This window comes from Poecilia reticulata, chromosome 13 (genome assembly GCF_904066995.2).
Source record: "Poecilia reticulata chromosome 13, P_reticulata-male-v2, whole genome shotgun sequence".
Lineage (NCBI taxonomy): Eukaryota > Metazoa > Chordata > Actinopteri > Cyprinodontiformes > Poeciliidae > Poecilia > Poecilia reticulata.
The window spans coordinates 21,128,106-21,145,128 of record NC_088842.1 but is presented as its reverse complement, the minus strand read 5'-3'; the positions used below and the strand labels follow the sequence as shown (position 1 = coordinate 21,145,128).

Below are 17,023 nucleotides of genomic sequence, written 5' to 3'. Positions count from 1 at the left end.
ATAGTACAACCCAAGTTGAAAATTAGATTTTAAAAAAAGCATATAACTTTAATGTTGGCGTCTAGTTCCATGCTGGCCGCTTATTAAAGCATAAATATATGACGTTTTTGTGTTTTATGGATGAGTTTTGGACTCCAGGAGTTTGCGCGATAAGCTGTGGGAAAATAAAGGAAGGATTTTTACAGTGAACCAAGATGTCAGTGAAGATGAATACTTTACGCTATACATGCCTTAGCTCACTTGACCGAAAAAATACTTTCCACATTTCTGAATTGTAAGAATTGAGACTTATTTGATTGCTGTCGCGTGAAGCAAAAGTAAACGCAAGAAGCAGACAAAATCTGAAGATGGGTAAAGATTGTTTGCTTTTCATTGATGAATTTAAGTCCCTCCAGTTTATGGTGCCATAGGCCTCGTTAGGATGCGTTTAATTAATATCAGTTTAATGGCTTGGTTAGGGCATAATTTTGCCAGAGGACTGCTATAAAACACACTGGGCACATGTTCTTTGTACTACCTGGCCTAAACACAAGAGTAAAGCAAAATGTCTACTAAGAACAAATGTTTTCAGCCTTGCAGCAGTGCAACAGCACCTCGCTGGATTACAAACCATCAGGCTCTTAAAAATCTGTCTGGCTGCCCATTAAAACAGCCACTATTGTGGCTCATTAATGTCCTGCAGAGGAATTAGAATAAACTGCGCTCCACACACTCTGGCTGGCAGAGACTCTCAGCCGTCTCTGCAGCAGTTTCCTTTCTCTCCAGGGACAGCAGTTGTTTGCCTGAGGTACATCACAGCAGCTTGGAGTGACCAGCAGCACCATATAATTAGATGCTCAACTCCCTACAAACTGCTGGATCTGTTGAATTCGCCTCAACTTGTTTCAGCAATTTCTGGAAGATTGTCAGATTTGATTGCTCTACAGGCCACCGCTGCTCGCATAAATGGGAAATTGAGTTTGAAAGGTGAGGATTATAGTATGAGAAAGGTAAGCTATCTGAGAGGGATAATAGCAGAAAGCATTAAAGTTGCACAAAGGATGTTCTTTAGCAACAGCACTAACTTTTAGATATATACACTTGAAAGCCCCCCTTTTTTTGTGATGTTCTTCACAAAGAAGATCACTTAGAATTTATAATTACGGGGTTTTTTTATGTGTAGTGTTTAAATAAATAACAAAACAACAGCAATAACAACAACGATGGAGCCCATAAAGGCCTGTGTATGCTGCCAGCACATTCAACTACGCAGATTATATTGGAACATTAAATCTCCACTGTGCAAAATTGAAAAACACTACAGCAAAACATGGTGAAAATACTAGTGTAATTTGAGTACAAGTATTAAATACTAGTTTTTAATTTAACTTGTTTATGGTGCAGGATGTCATTAATGTTGTTTCTTGATATTCTACCTGGAAGTGTAACATAGTGATATTACCAAGAAAGAACTGGGTTATTTGTATGTTAGCTAGCCTGCACTGTGTTGCTTCACCACACTGCTCACTCTGCGGCAGTGGCTCAGGTGGTAGAGCAGGTGGCCACAGAGGTTCCTGGTTTGAATCCCAGTCCTTCCCTGTGGATAATCAGGAGGGGTTGTATCAAGGAGGCCATCTGAGTTAAAATATCAGCTTAGTCTGTCTGCATAAAGTTGTGGACTTAGTCATTTGTCACAGTACGAAGTAATACTTTTTTTCTCCAAAAGCGACTAGTGACAAATCTGGGAACTTTATTCCATGTTATTGGAGATTTTGGCAACAACACATAGCACCAATCACCCTGTAGCGTTAGACCTGAGGGAGAAGCGAATGCTGACATGAGCACTGTGGTCAGTTTCACAGTCATCCTGCAGTATATCCCACGTGCAGTCACAGCCGAGAAGAGACTCATTCCACTCCATGTTCACATTGAACTGAATCATATTTGTACAAACATGAAAAACGCTGTTGATCAACGCCCATAATTTCAGCTTCTGACTTGCCATGTGTCTGAGTGAGACAGTTTTCTATTTGAAAGTGGGGCTGTGATTTAAACATCAACCAAGCTGTACTGTTCTAACCAATAGGAAAATTAAACTGCAGCAGCCACCGTTCAACCCAAAGAGGGCAGCATGAACACAGTTTTAGGCATAACACTGCAGAATTAAACAATTTTACTTAAAAATGTCGTAAAATGTTGATTTGGACTTTAGTTCTTTAAAAACGCTTTGAGAAAATCTGTCCATGCCTTATGTGCCCACATGTGCATATGTAGGATGGAGCTCCATGTAATGACCCTATAGTGGCAGAGATTATATAATTTTATAACAAGTATGCATGTTTAAAAAAGAAAATCTATTAACTTCACTTTGCATGATCCATCCTTTCGCCACCCAATAAGAAGAGTAATAAGACTGATGGAGTTTAGAACAAGCTTAAAATTAAAAATATAACGAACAGAAAAAAAACAATCAACACAATGCACAGTAATAAAACATTAGATATAAAATTCAAAACTCAAAAGTGAAGTGACAAATAATCCAAAGACTAGGACAGATTCTGGAAATGACCATGCACACTCCCAGTCGAACTGTAAAGACAGCAGAGGATGGTGTCAAGCTGCTCCTAATGCCAAGCATGTCGACCCCTGGGTTTGGTCGTTATCTTTATAGGTGGTGACATGCTCCGCAGCTATAGGTAAGCTGAGTCAGTAGGTGTCCACCTCAATTATGTTTCATCACTGTCAAATAAAAGCCTATATTGTGTTCTCAGGAACATAGAAGCTATTGTTACTGACAGAAAAGTCACATTAAAATTGTATTTCTTTTAGAATAAAATAGAACAGAAAGCCTTATTTGTCTGACACAAACTTTTTCTTCAACAGGGCTCTCTAAGCATGTGTAAAACATTCAACAGAGACAAATATAAAAATTACAAATTGTAAATAAATGCCTCTGCTATTGTTGGATATAATTGTGGTTTGGATGAATGATTTTCTTTTTTGCATTTTGCTTCGCTGACCAGTGGAAGCTTGAATCTCCTGTCTGAACCTAGGAGTGAAGGATGGGATGTGAGGGTTCCACCGTGAACAGGATGGCTTTCCTGATCACAGGATAGGACAGAGAAGTTTGTGATGAGTCAATTATTTGGAATCTATAACTGATTGGTAAATCATGATTAAAATCTTTTTTGCAAACTTCAAAATATCGCAGCTTCCTTAAATGTTAGCATAAATTATATCAGAGTGTGTTGGGAAGGACAGACAGTTATCTGTCTGTCTTCCTAGAAACTGCAAGGACTCTACCTGGAAAACCTGCCTTCCCTGAATAATCAGAGGCTTAAAAAGCACTGCTCTGTCTCCACCGACACAGCACAACTTATCTGTCTTTGTGCTGGACTTTAGTGACCAGGTCACTGACAGCCAGTTGATCCTGGATGCTCTCTATGTGTGCCGCCAAGGCACATCGGTATATTTAAAAAGGTTCCCTGTTAAAAGTATTGCTATGTACAGACAAAGAACAGGATGGAGGATAAAACATAACCTTGTTGGAACCCTATATTCACAGCTATTTTACTTGACTTACAGCCACAGTATGTAACTATTACAAATATATGTTTTTTCACGTTTGTTGAGACAGATGAGACTAGTCTGAGCATCCGTGGCAGGTTACGTTGTGGTGAACCAGCCGCAGCACAGCAGAGAGCCAGGGAGAGTGTGTTAGCGGTGCATTTGGAAAACCTCTATCCTTTAAAAAGTACGCTTTTATCGATAAGATCAAACTTCAGTGGATCTGTGGGCTCCGGAGGCAATGCAACAGAGTGCTAATGTTCACAGTATTAAAAGCAGAGGAGAAGTCCATAAATAAAATCTGGGTATTTGGTATTGCAGATGCCGTGTTTGTTATCACTATGTTTAAAATAGTTGAGCTTGCATCCTCCACGCCTCGTTTCGCCCCGTAGGCAAACTGGAGAGGGTTCAGTTTGCCTACATGGTATTGTTGAAATTACTCATCCTGCTCATCACCTCCTAAACAGGTAGATGCATGAAACAATACAATATTTTGTTTTACATCTATAACACTAAGGCTCGTGAGAAATATTCAGCTACTACTGCTGGGTGATTTATAATAGTTTCCCTTTTTCTAAATGAAATGTTTTTCGTATAATCTCCCTATGTGTGTTTGAGGTTAACCGATGATCCCTTGGGGTGGTGCTACTGTGTTGTAAAAGAGAGGCGTATTACAGACAAGCTGGCAGTGTGGAATCGCTTGTTTTGCTCGCATTTATCAGGCCTTTGCTGAAGATTAGGAAAAAGCTTGAAGATGCTACTGGAGGCATTTGGTATGTGTAATCACATGTACATGACACAGATTCACGCGGTCTACAGGCACAAAACCAACAAATGTAAAACTCTTATCTAAACCACCAAGCTTTACCGCCCAAAACGGGCCTCATACAGACAAAGAAAAGAGTAGTAAACAGTCCTCCGACATCTGTCTGGACAACGTTCACATATTTTGTCATGTTACAATCATATCACATAGAGAAGTAAAATGAAAGAGTCCCTGTCTGTCCTTCAAAGAAAAATTAATTTAAACTATAATCACGGTAACAGAACTGGCATAATTTGTGTCTTTGGCATTGTGTTAAACCCAGCAGGAGGAGGTGTTGCATTTATCTGACTGTGGGGCCATAGATTTAGTTTAATATGTCCTGCACAACAGAAGGTGTCAGAAGGAGATGATAATGTCCCATGATGACAGAGGTATTCGCCTACTGACACCCTTAACCAAGTGAAGATAATGTGACCCGACAGTGGTGGCGAATACCGCAGGCGTGTTAGTTTTGACTGCAGAATAGTAATTGACACGACACTGGCTCCGCCCCGATGCGGAAGTGGAGCAAACCTCCGACAAACAGTGCTATAGTAGCAGTGGAAGACATTGTTTGAGTATTTTTTGCTGTATCAGCAAACACTGAGGCAGAGATGGCAGGGAAGAAAATAATCCAATTAGAGTCGGAGTTTCAGAATGTCCCCTCACCAGTCAGTCACATTGAACATATTCCAACTCAGGTGATTTCTTAGTGTACCTCTGGTTGCAATAGAAGCCAAATATAAATGCCAGTGATAGTGAATCTTCCAAAGCTTAAACACTTTTTTTGAGTTTGGTAAACATTCACCTTGATGCACATGTAGCATCTGCAACTACAGGCAGATAGGGAAACACTGCGATGATCAAGAAGGAAAAAACGAGTTTTGGGTCTGAGGCACAAACAAGCTCTCTAAATTACTCCTTTGAGAAAATCCTTGAGGATTTTGTCCTAAATCCCCAGCTTTAATGAGAACAAGTGTTGGTGGACCTCTGTAGAGGAAAGAATTGCTGTATAAAGAGGTTGGGAGATTATTCCACTTGCCAGAGCAACATTAACTAGAGTTGTTCAGTGAACAAATGGGCCAGTTGCAGAGATTCTGCCCATTGCAACTGTGTTGACAGATTGAGTTAAATTTGATAAAGAAATTGAGAACCACATACAAGTAAGTCATAATTAGTCACCACTCATGTGAGTACAATTCTAAGCACCTTTTTCTGTTAATTTTTAAACAAAATAGTGTTGCTTTTTTTTTAAACATTACAGCTGCTAAAATAATGACATACTGATTATTGCAGTTATGAAATAATTGCACCATCACTCTTTGAGACGATGCAGCCATCTTGCCAGGTCCCTCTTGGCAAAGAGATCATAGATCTCAACAAGGTTCTCATCTGGTTAAAAAAGGTTATCGTTTGTTTTATTTAAAACTTAGTCGCATACGCTTAAAACGGCCACTATTTATTTATTTTTGGTTGTATCCAAGTAAAAAAATAAAAAAAATAATGTAAGAAGAAACCATACATTTTGAGGAGTTGAGATCCAGGCTATGGTCCAGTGCGCTTTAGATTTCTTAGAGTGCCGATGTTTTTCTCCGAGCTCCTGTTAAATGGATCATGTAGAGAATGCCTCACCTTACAAGATCAAAGTTTTTGAAAGTGCAAACAACTACATGCACCTCTACTTGAACTATATGGGTAAACTATCATCATGTGTGAAGTGTAGAACAAGAACAGGTCAATTATAGCCAGCTTAAAGGAAGTAAGTCTTGGCATTTACAGTAGAATTGATTTGACACACTAATATGCCCTAATTGTAAAGTTGACTGAGCATTTATTTCAGTCATTCCTGCAAATTAAATGAGCCTCAACTGACTGATGATGAGGAAAAGCAGTTTTTTTTTTTGTTTTTTTTATCGGGTTTTCAGCATTATCCCATTATTTCTGCATAATCAGACTGAATGCCGTAAGTCTATTCCACAGAAGATACTTAAACATTGTAACACAACAAAAATTAGCAAACAAAAAAGTAATCTTACTTAATCAAACTTTGAAAAAAAAACACTCTTTTCCCTCCCTGGGAAGAAAACCATTTCCGATTGACAAATTACATTTATCAACTTGATATTTCACCAGTGTTGCCTCTGATCCTTCGCTTTTGTTTTCACGATGTATGGCATGGAGGCTGACATGCCGCACTATCCCCTGCGAACAACTTGCTCATCATTAAGCAGAGCCTTGATGCATCTTGCGGATCCATTGTTAGTGCTAATGGTGCTGCCAGGCTTGTGAATTCATCAACAAAAGCAATCTCATTTTCTGCTGATCTTAATCTCCAGAGTTAATAACAAACAGGATGTTTGTCCGACATGAATCATGTCTGAGCTGAACGGCAAAACTCGCATGGCTTGTCATTTAAAGCTGAGGTCATAGAATTGGGTGTATCACATACCTCATGACTGAGCTGCTGTTTATTGCTACAAACCCTGTAAAATGTTAAAAGGCTCCTGGGAAAATTTTTTAAAAAGCTGGGCAGTGTGGCTTGTGATTTCATTAAAATGGGTGTAAAGGCTCTGGGAAAGACTTCAGGCAAAACCGCCTATAGGCATGACTGACTATGAGGCCATTCACTGTCCAATTGCTTTTTACTTCACTTCATGGTTTAAAGATCTAATAAACCAAGTGATTATTCACAGCCATGAGCATTATATTATGCCTTTTGCATATCACACCAGCAGTAGTGCCTCAGTTCTTAACTTTTTCTCTAGATGAGATGGGGCAGATTCTCAAATCCATCAAAAATACATAAATAAAAGTATGTTTTTATATATATATATATATATATATATATATATAGAGGGAGAGAGAGAGAGAGGGAGAGAGAGAGAGATTTATGCACATACATAGCACTGGTGACTAATACTGAATGTACGGAGTACACACTTATTTGCAGAATGAAAAAAAAAAAAGATTAAATATTGATAAACTGTGCATAGGATATTTACATATCCAAACCAACAAAACCAGAACAGCAACATTCAAGTCAGTGCAAATAATGAAGGAAATGTGTCAAAGCAAAGGGGGGAGGAGGACCTATTTGAATTGCATTACGCAGTTAAATTAGGTCATTGTGTGACGCCAAAATGATCCATCTCCTGTCAAACACTGAAATTAGAAAGAGAGGCTGCTCAGAAATGTAAACACACGCTGCTGTGTGAGTTGCAGAAGCCTGCAGCAGAAGTTCCTGTGTAAAGAGGTAAGCTCAGAGACGTCAAGTGGCGCTAGATCGCAAACTTTGGAGTAAATAACAACAGCCCTTGTCCTGAAGCTCGTTGTTGCTGAAGTCTTTCCCTCTTTAACGATATTTGCTGCGATATCTGTGTTTCTGTCAAAAATCCGACTTGTTTTTGCGACTGGCTGAAAGTCAAAACATTTAAAGGACAAGGTGACCTGCTGGAGCAGCTAGCGCACTCATTTACCGCCTCTCTGCGTTGGACCTTAATTAATAGTTTAATAAGAGCAGTGAGCTGTGAGTCTGACCTGTTTTGCACCAGCATTAATTTGCTAAGCTTCTTGACTATACAGGAATTAATTACAGTGAACAAACTCTAAATTTGTAGATGGAAAATCAAGAGCTGAGACAGTTCATGTCCGTAATGATTTCATGAGGGTTTCTTTACCAACACGGGATCAGAGAGTTCTGGATAAGCTAGACTAAAAATAGGTCATATTGCCTTTATTGTCTTTTATTTTCCCATCCCGTATTTAATTTTTCATTTTCATAAATTATGCAGTCTCAAAAAGAGCAAAACAAAACTAGCTTGTAAAAGAGTTATAGCTTGAACCTTCTTCCATGTTAATACATTCGTTCACAATTCTTCATGCCTATGAGGAGCCAAAAGCTCTTTATTCTACTATTTTACTAATTAAATTAATTAAAGCAGACTTTGACTTTTAAACAGAAAAGATAGGATGGCGAGATATGCAACAATTTTGCACAACATAAAAAGAATATACCCCTACCTATTTTTGAAGGACATAGCTCACAGTGAGATCTAACATTAATAAATGCCAATTGCGAAAATGTTGTATCTTACTTTCAAACAAACAGTAATATTTTTTGCACTGTCAGGATTTTGAACATCTAACTAAACATCCTGGTTAGATGTTTGGTTAGCATTCATTGGCACCAGTGAATGTTTGGCACCAGGCATTCATTGAAACACTTTTTCCTATTTAGTTGTCTTCTTGAGTTCACTGTTCAGTTACATTTTGTAAACTAATCATCAAAATCAGATCTAGTATATATTTTTTACCACTCTGCAATTTTGGGTTCAACATTTGCTTTGAGATCAGTCAGGTTGGTGTTAATTGGCATATCTGTAGTCAGTTGTTTTGAAAGGTTGAGTTGTTGCAGCCTAAGGCGATTCTCCCAGCAGCCTCAAGCACTAGTGTGCAAACTTAATAAAACTGTTAAGTAGCATTAAATATATGTAGAGGAAAGACAGCGGGGGTTTTCCAATGCTTCCCATGCATTTAATTAAGTAGCTCATTATATAAGGAATTACCGGTTAGAAATCTTATATTTTGTCTGTACTTTGTAAGAAAGGCCACGAAAAGTCTAGAGAGAAAAAAAAAAGAAAAAAAAAATCAAGTCTGTAAAGTTTGGCATACATTAAGCTCTCTTTACCTGAGCACAATCCGGGTCTATAAGCTGCTACGTGAAGGTTTATTGGAGAACATTATTAAAAAACGTTTAAAATTCTCAATATATTAGCCAAAAATGAAAAAGTGTATAGGAGCACTGCTAACTTCCCAAGACATTGTTTTTTACCTAAACTCAAAGGTTCAGTGATGATTTCTGATACGGGCGACATGGGCAACTGCCCAGGGTGGCATCTTGTTGACGGGTAAAACACTATGGTAAAAAACTAACACTGTACACCACCCTGAACACACCACATCACATTGACATGCTGCTAGACTTGCTGTTTGTAAGTCTAGAAAAACTTGTAAAACTAGTTTCATTCAACTTCGCAGTCATCCTACACATAATGGTTTTCTGGGCATCACATAAAATGTCAATTAAAACAGATAAAAGTAAGAGCTATAAAATGACAAAATAGAAAAAAAGGTCAAAGGACATTGATAATTTTGCATGATACCAGAGTATGGTTATTTCCCTAAAGGGAAGTGGTTTTAAATATCGTTCCTAGTTTATTCTCCTTTTAACACATAAATAAAGTTGTACTTTATCCTCTTAAAACAAGGGTTTAAAACAAGGACGCAGTTTGAGAAGATTTCAATGAGACAGACACTGCAATAGTACTTTTGTCTTTTGGTTCCCATTGATGTCTGTCTCCATTTAGTAAAGCAGAGGAAATGGAGCAAATACATTATTAGAATTGTTACAATTCATTAATGCATACTATGCTGAGTGGATACTCATGATGAATGAACATGATGATGGGGTGGTTAACCACAAGTGGACTGTGGCAATGTGAAGCCGTGTTGTGAGATGCAGAATTCGATGGTGGGCCGCAGGCAGAACTCAGCTGTCCTGATTGAGTCTTTAGACAGCTTTTGTCGCTGATGTTTAAAATTAATCTGCTTTGATCCTGAACCTCTTTTTATTTTACAATGATTTTGTTTTTGGTTTTTTTTGGTTGCTTTCCTTAAATTTACAATTCTGAACCAAATCACACAATTTAACATCTCAATCATTTCCCTTAGACTGATTATGAGCTGTTTTTAAATTCTTTGTTGATGAGTTAATTCTTCGTCTTGACGAATATTTGCAGACCACAGAAGTGTGTCCTCTATCTCCAGCCTCTGAGGACATTAAGTCAGTGGGTGAAACGGCATCAGTGGGATGTATGCCAAGAGGCTGCGCTTAGTTACAATCAGCTCAGTGTTGCATCATCACTGAGCAAAACTGTAGACAGAATAATGTTCACATTGAGGGGAGGATTTGAGTCTTATTACACAGCAGGCTGCAGGCCTGAAACAAAATGTCATTGTGTGATTTATGACATGCTACAAGCTAATGAGATAAACAGAGCCTGAATCGATTCAGTCGGGCAGGAGCCAAGCCACAGGGGCATATGCAGCTGTCTGCAGCGACTGTATTGACACGCTCATATTCATAGAGCCAGTGAAAGAGATCCGAAGGCTGCAGTTTTGGCAGGAAAAAAAAAAAAGCAGTGCTGTGTCCTCTTTCTCTCTGAATGGAGCCGCTTTGCCCAGCGCTGCAATCAGGGTCGATGCGGCTCAAATCAAACGCTTGTGATGGGATCTGACAAGCTGAGTACTTACTGCTGAACAATCACTGCTAAGAAAAGCTTTTTTCTCGTCAAAGACAAACAAGATAAGGGTGGTGTGTAGCAGGCGACTGTGAACAAACAGATGGGCATGAAAGAGCATTTTGAACTGCAGTTAGTGATAAAGCATGTCACAGTTAGAATGTGGATGACCGTCAGCCGTGCTTGCAGACTTATTTTGTGGAGCTGCTGCAGCCGTTTGGCTGACTCGGTAATGGCAGATCATGGCTGATATTCCAAAAAGGCTGTGGTTAACTAATTAAAACCTTTACGCCTCACCAGGATCACTGTAAGAGGATAAACAGGGCAGGGTGCCATGTGTAGTGCTGAGCTCGTCTGGGCTGCAGTGCACGGTGACTGAAAAACATCCACTGCAGGGCTTGAAGGAGGAAATTGTGTGTCCCAGACATTTTTAACATTGTTGTTTTATTTTACATCCCATTATTTTCTTCCATTTAAATCAGCAATTTAGCCGTCTGAACAAAACCATAAACCTAATCCCTTGACCCCACCTCCCAAGAAAAACAAACAAAAAAAAATCTTGTCTGTATGTGATTATTATGAGATTTCTGCATGTGATTGGTTGTTATCATTTGGATCAGACGGAACTCCATACAACTTAATCTGCGTCCGACTGAATTGGAATAAGTTTGATTTATTTTATTTCTAGAATGAGTTAGCTCATATTCCTGGATTGTTCCTTCCCAACCAGATTCCTTTCAGTGGAAAAAAAAACAAAAAACTTTGTTTCCTCAGAAAAATAATCCTTAATACGTGTTAAAATTGATTTTTGATAAAGAAGGTTAACATTAGCATTGAGGCAAAGCCCTGACCTAAACACTACAGCCAGAAGCTTAAATCCATTCTTCCAAGTATTCCATGAAAACTAGTCAACTATCCAGCCAGAATAACTCCAGAGGCTCACAGATTGGCGATAAAATATTATTGTCTGCATATAAACTGCTAATGATTATTTAGCTAAATATTCGTTTGGCATGTACGCATATTTTTCTAGTTGTATAATTTTGTCTGAACAGACAAAATCAACAACACATTTAATCTAGTGCACCAAATTCTTGTTTTAAGAACCTTTGTAGTCGTATGCCTTATGACCAGTTTACAAAGGAATCATACCCATTGTGCCTACATGTCTTAACTGAATTTACCTGAAAATAAACCGCAACAAAGTGCAATGACTTGAATGTTGTCACAGCCTGATGAAAGCTGATAAAACCGGGTGAACTTTGAATTTGCTGCTGTCTTATTATCAAACTCCGAGGGAGGTATGATGAGAATAGAGGCTGGATTCTCAGAAGAAGCGCATTTAATTGACTGTGATCGACTCAAGTCTGGTCTGGGCATTTGGGAGTGAGTCATCTGTGACAGACTGTTCGGGGAGGAGAGCTACAGCTCTGGAATATCTGGCATTGCAGTGTCAGTTTTTTTTTTTTTTGCACACACAGCAGACAAAGAGAACAGAGATGTCTGTCTAAACCATGTGTTACAAAAGGTTTTGGGAGGGGAATACTTTAAACTGCATAAAAAATGTCATGTATTTTATCGTATGATCAGAGGGTTTTGAACGAGGCCAGAGTTACGCAACCAGGGTTCCTGTCCCCAAATGGATGGAGGTTTTACATGCACAACTATTCTACATGCTTTCTGTAAGGCTGACATTTCAATTAAATCCAAAACGTGTGTGTGCGTGCGTCTGCGTGTGTGTATGAAAGATGGAGAGAAACATGGGCTGAGTGGGCCATTAATCTTGATGTTTTCATATATGTTTTGGTTCATTTTTGAAACAAATTTAAAAACATCTTCACATGTCCCCTAAAAAATTTAAACCTTACTATAACGATAAAGGTAATGTGTAAAAATGTATTCTATTACATTAGTAATAGAGCAGGACAGTCAGGAAAAGAACATTTGTTATAAAACCCATTTGTAATAGTTCATGCACTGGTCTGAATATTAGTTCCAGTACAGTAAATGTTTATGACTGAGTTTAGATAAAACCATGTCACTAATGTTTAACGCAACTAAATTATCAAAAATGATCAAAAGTTACTGACCCCTCAAGTTCACTGAGTTTTTTGCACATGTTATTGGTGTTTATCACCGTCTGACAGTCTGTCCACATGCGATCTCAATTATGATGAATTTAACAGCAGCAAAAGAGAAAACATGCTTTTACACCTTGTTTAAAGCTGGGAAATGGGAGGGAAATCAATACGGCCCTGGTGCAAATGAAAAGCATGCATGCAACGATAATGGATATGGATTTCTGGGTCCGAGGCTCATGTTTCATGCTCATGCAGCGCTCCGATCTCTGTGTCCACTGCAACACATGATGACTGATGAGGCCTCAAGGCGTGGGGGTGTGTATCTGTGTGCTGGGATGTGTTTTAGAAGTTGGTCAATTGCTTTAGCGAAGAGGCAGAAAAATAATCACTTATTATGGCTTGAGTGCGCTCTTCCGAAGAGGCTGTTCCTTTAATTTCAATCAGCTTAACATAGCAGGTTTGGAGGGGCAGGGAGGACCCAGAATGCTGTGCTCTTACTCCCCGTGTAATTTGTAGCTGTCAGGGGTCGACTCGGGTGAAGACAGAATGCAGATGATCTCGCAGGCTTCTGTTTAAGTGGTGGCTCAGATGCAGGGGGGGAAAGCTAAATACCTGACTGCGAAAGGCAGTGTGGAATAAAGAGAGAAAGCGCAACATAATATTTGTCCTGCTGGGAGAAGCAGGAGAGCAGCCTTGAGATGCCTCATATTGTTTGTAATCAGCAAGAATCCCACTCTGCAACTGGCCTCCTGGTGTGCCTTTGTGGGTGACAATCTTTCATGCTTGACTAGTTTGTGTGTTTGTACGTGAGAATCACGGGCTGGATCTTAAATATTTGCTTTGCAAATTACTTTAGGACATATGTGTGTCTCTGTTTTTGCTTTTGTTTCACTACAAAAGAAAGAGACGGGCAAACTATCGTTCCTGATTTTTATTTTCTATCTATTTTCCCCTGGTGATGTGACAAATTTTGCTTTATGGCCTTGCAAACATTAAGATGAGGAAAGAGAATTAACAATAGGGGTGAAAGTGGTTGAGTGGGCAACAATGGGGTATCTATTGTTAATTGTAAACGTGCAGACAGAACTTGGAGCGCTTGTCTGTCAGTCAAACCTTTCTCACCAGAGAGCAAAAGAGGACAGTGGTTGATTCTTAGACCTTTGCCAAGCCAGATAAGATCAGTGGATAAGATTAGCTTCACATGTAAAAATTGGCTGATTATTATTGCGATTATTAACAAGCAGAAATTGCTCAGTATATTCATTTGAAGCAGCCACTATGCACATTACTGTCCAAGCTTATTTTATACCAGAGTGGTGTTCATCAAATGAGACTGACTGTTAATAATAATAATAAGAAGAATAAGAATAAGAAGAATGAATTTTATTCATAGTACACTTTGAATTTTAAAATTTTAAAGTGCAAAATAATAAGCAAAAAAAAAAAGGTATGTGGCAAATTCTAAGTGAAATTATGTACATAGCTGAAATTTGGTTGCTGTTATTTTGACGTTCATGTGTTTCTGATTAGACAGATGAAATGTTTTGTTTTTAAATTACATGCGCACTACCTTCCACATTTATGAGCACCAATAGCTTTACAATAAAACCACATTTTATTGAATTGCAAGAGCCAAACTTCCCCAAATTCGCAGACTCATTTATAAAATGTTGTAGGTCAGAATTGCAGAAATATGCAATTTCTGGCTAGCTTCCACTATAACAATCAATGTCTTATGTTTCAGATGGACCCAAGTGCATGCAAAACCAGAGAGAGTTTCTAACTTTGAACATTCTTCACTCGGCAAACGTTTCCAAACCAAAGGGTTTTTTATTACTGTGAACTAGTGCTGATTAGTTTCAAAATCAGGTTTTTGAGATCCTGCCAATCAATCTGAAAATTGGTCAATTCACTGGCTGATTCCTTGGGGCATCTAATTTTCTGCAATCAAACACTCAAGTTACATATTTTCAAAAGGTGCAGGGTCACACTGGTGATAGGGAAAATGCCCGGTATGCCAGATCATCAGTCCAGAATGATTGGATATCTCATTCAATCATTCCCTGACATCAGGCCCATTCATAATTCTTACAACTTCTTTGTACATGCCGTCTCTGTCCTCACACACAATGACTCACGGTAGAATTGCAGTTTTGGATGTAATGCTCTGTGTGCAGAAGAAATGACACTTGCTAAACACCAAAGCAGAAGTTCCATTGTTGTTGCAAGTGCACAATATGCATTGTTCAATATAAAAATATAGGGTAGAATTATTAGTTGAAGATGGAGGACTCAGAAAGGAACAGACACTGAACAGCACCATGAACCAGAGGAAGAGTGAAGGCAGAGTGAAAACAAAGTAATTGCTGATGTGTGTCAACAGATCACAACATTTCCGAATCACTGCTGTGCCAATATATTTAGCTTTTTTTTAAATTGTGGTGTTGACTTATGAAAACTAACAACCATCACACAAATCATATTCAGATGCCGATCTTGAAGTTCTCATAAATTTGCTTTCCACAGGCGATCTCTCATTTTCACAAAAAGACACCACAGAGATGAAGAACGCTTTTCTTCAAACCAGAAATTTCTGGACATTTTTTTTTTCTTTTTGTGAAAGTGAAATAGAGAATTTAAGCTTGTTTTTCTTCCATTTTTAACACTGTTAATATGCCTTATCCATTTTTTCCTTGCAGATACACAAAACTGTCATAGTCACCTTGTGAGTGTGAAGACACTTACACTCCAAAAATTTATCACTTCGTTCTGCTTCCTCCACTTCTATTTTGAGTCAATCTGGAATCGTTCCTGTAACATAAAGCTTATGTTAGAATGCTGAAAAAAAACTGAACATATGGTCAGTGCAGCAAATGTGAAACACAACTCCCAACTAAGCGCGATGGTTTACAAAGATATTTAAATGGCTTCATGGCACGTTTAAGAAATAGTAGTATTAATAAATTGCTGCTGGATTTCCTTATTCGTTGACAATAAGGATTATTCCGTTCTTGTGCAATTTCCTAAGAACCCAGCCTTACACACCCACACGGTAAAAAAAGAACGGAAAATATATTCACTTAGATCAAACATTCTTATATTTTTTTTCTTTCAGCTTAAATTAGATGGCAGAAAAGGTCCCAGACTTTTTCAGCCACAGAAAAAAAAGGTTTCTATCCTTTATGGATGGCGTGCGGTGTGTAGCCTATTTTCTGATTTCACATTTTATGCAAAGTTGCCTTATGTGCCTCTTCGTAAACCAGTCTCTACAAGTAAAATTAATTAAAGTTGTCCTCATTAAGTCAGCAAAGCTTCATGTCACAATCATAATTTAATAATAATTGTGATTAAGTAGTTGCCAGAGGAGACATTTGACTAATAACCTGCTGGCCGACCTACCTAATCAACAAAATTGGTAATGACAGAAAAGCAGGGATCCATCTTTCACTCAGGAGGTAAACTCACAAACCTTTAGAGATTGATATGAAAGTAAGGCTTTGTTTTTTGCCAGCAAATTGTGGAAGGGGGTTTAGATGAATCCTAGAAGGATTAGAGTTTAACATTTTATGCAGAATTTTCAACACTATTTACATCATTTTGACTTGTTAACCATGGTTTTCAAATCTTGCCACAGATTCTGATTTTCAAATAAACTTGGACTTTGACTGGGTAATTTTATCTCATGACTAGACTTTGCAATGCATTGTACGGTTAACGTCTTGAGGTAAAAGGCTTTAAAGGTTAATCATATCTTTTGATTATTTTGATTGATGACTTATGATTTGAATGACATATTCTTATTTTATTGTTTTCTCTTTTGTTTGTACAATCAGTTGTTTTATAAGAGGCGTCGCAAAACACCCAAATCAAACTGATCAAAAATAATAACTGATAATAAAATCGAAAGGCAGGCTGTGAAACGTACACCTACACCCTAATCAAGACAATAGAAACTAATAAGCCTTTGAAACTGCCAGCCGTGACTGAATCCACACATGCTGTGCAAAAACGGCAGGAGAAGATCCGCATCCTCCACAATCCGTGCTGATGTGAAAGAGGGGGAGAAAAACAAATGTAGACTGACTTAGAATATCATACAAAAGCTGCTTTTTTGTTCCCCCTCAACAGAATTATGGCAGCAAATGTTACCTCAAAGCTGTTTGCCCCAGGTTACATCCCAAGGTTAAGAGAAGCCATTCTTGACGCCTTTATCCTCAGAAACACAACCTGCTCCTTAACACCACCTGAGCCTCTCATGTTTTTTTTATTTTTATTATTATTCCTTCCAGGCA

At 38.4% G+C, this 17,023-nt stretch overlaps 1 protein-coding gene and 1 long non-coding RNA gene across 7 annotated transcripts in view; one reads left to right on the top strand and one right to left on the bottom strand.

The window, feature by feature from the left end:
* LOC103474772 (galactosylgalactosylxylosylprotein 3-beta-glucuronosyltransferase 1) overlaps positions 1-17,023 on the top strand; it is a 107,290-nt gene that overhangs the window by 4,733 nt on the left and 85,534 nt on the right. The window lies entirely within an intron of this gene.
* LOC145554661 (uncharacterized) overlaps positions 1-17,023 on the bottom strand; it is a 67,307-nt gene that overhangs the window by 1,803 nt on the left and 48,481 nt on the right. For both annotated transcript variants that reach the window (XR_014090644.1, XR_014090643.1), the window contains one exon: positions 15,477-15,542. This is a non-coding gene — a long non-coding RNA (uncharacterized LOC145554661). The remainder of the gene's footprint in view (positions 1-15,476; positions 15,543-17,023) is intronic.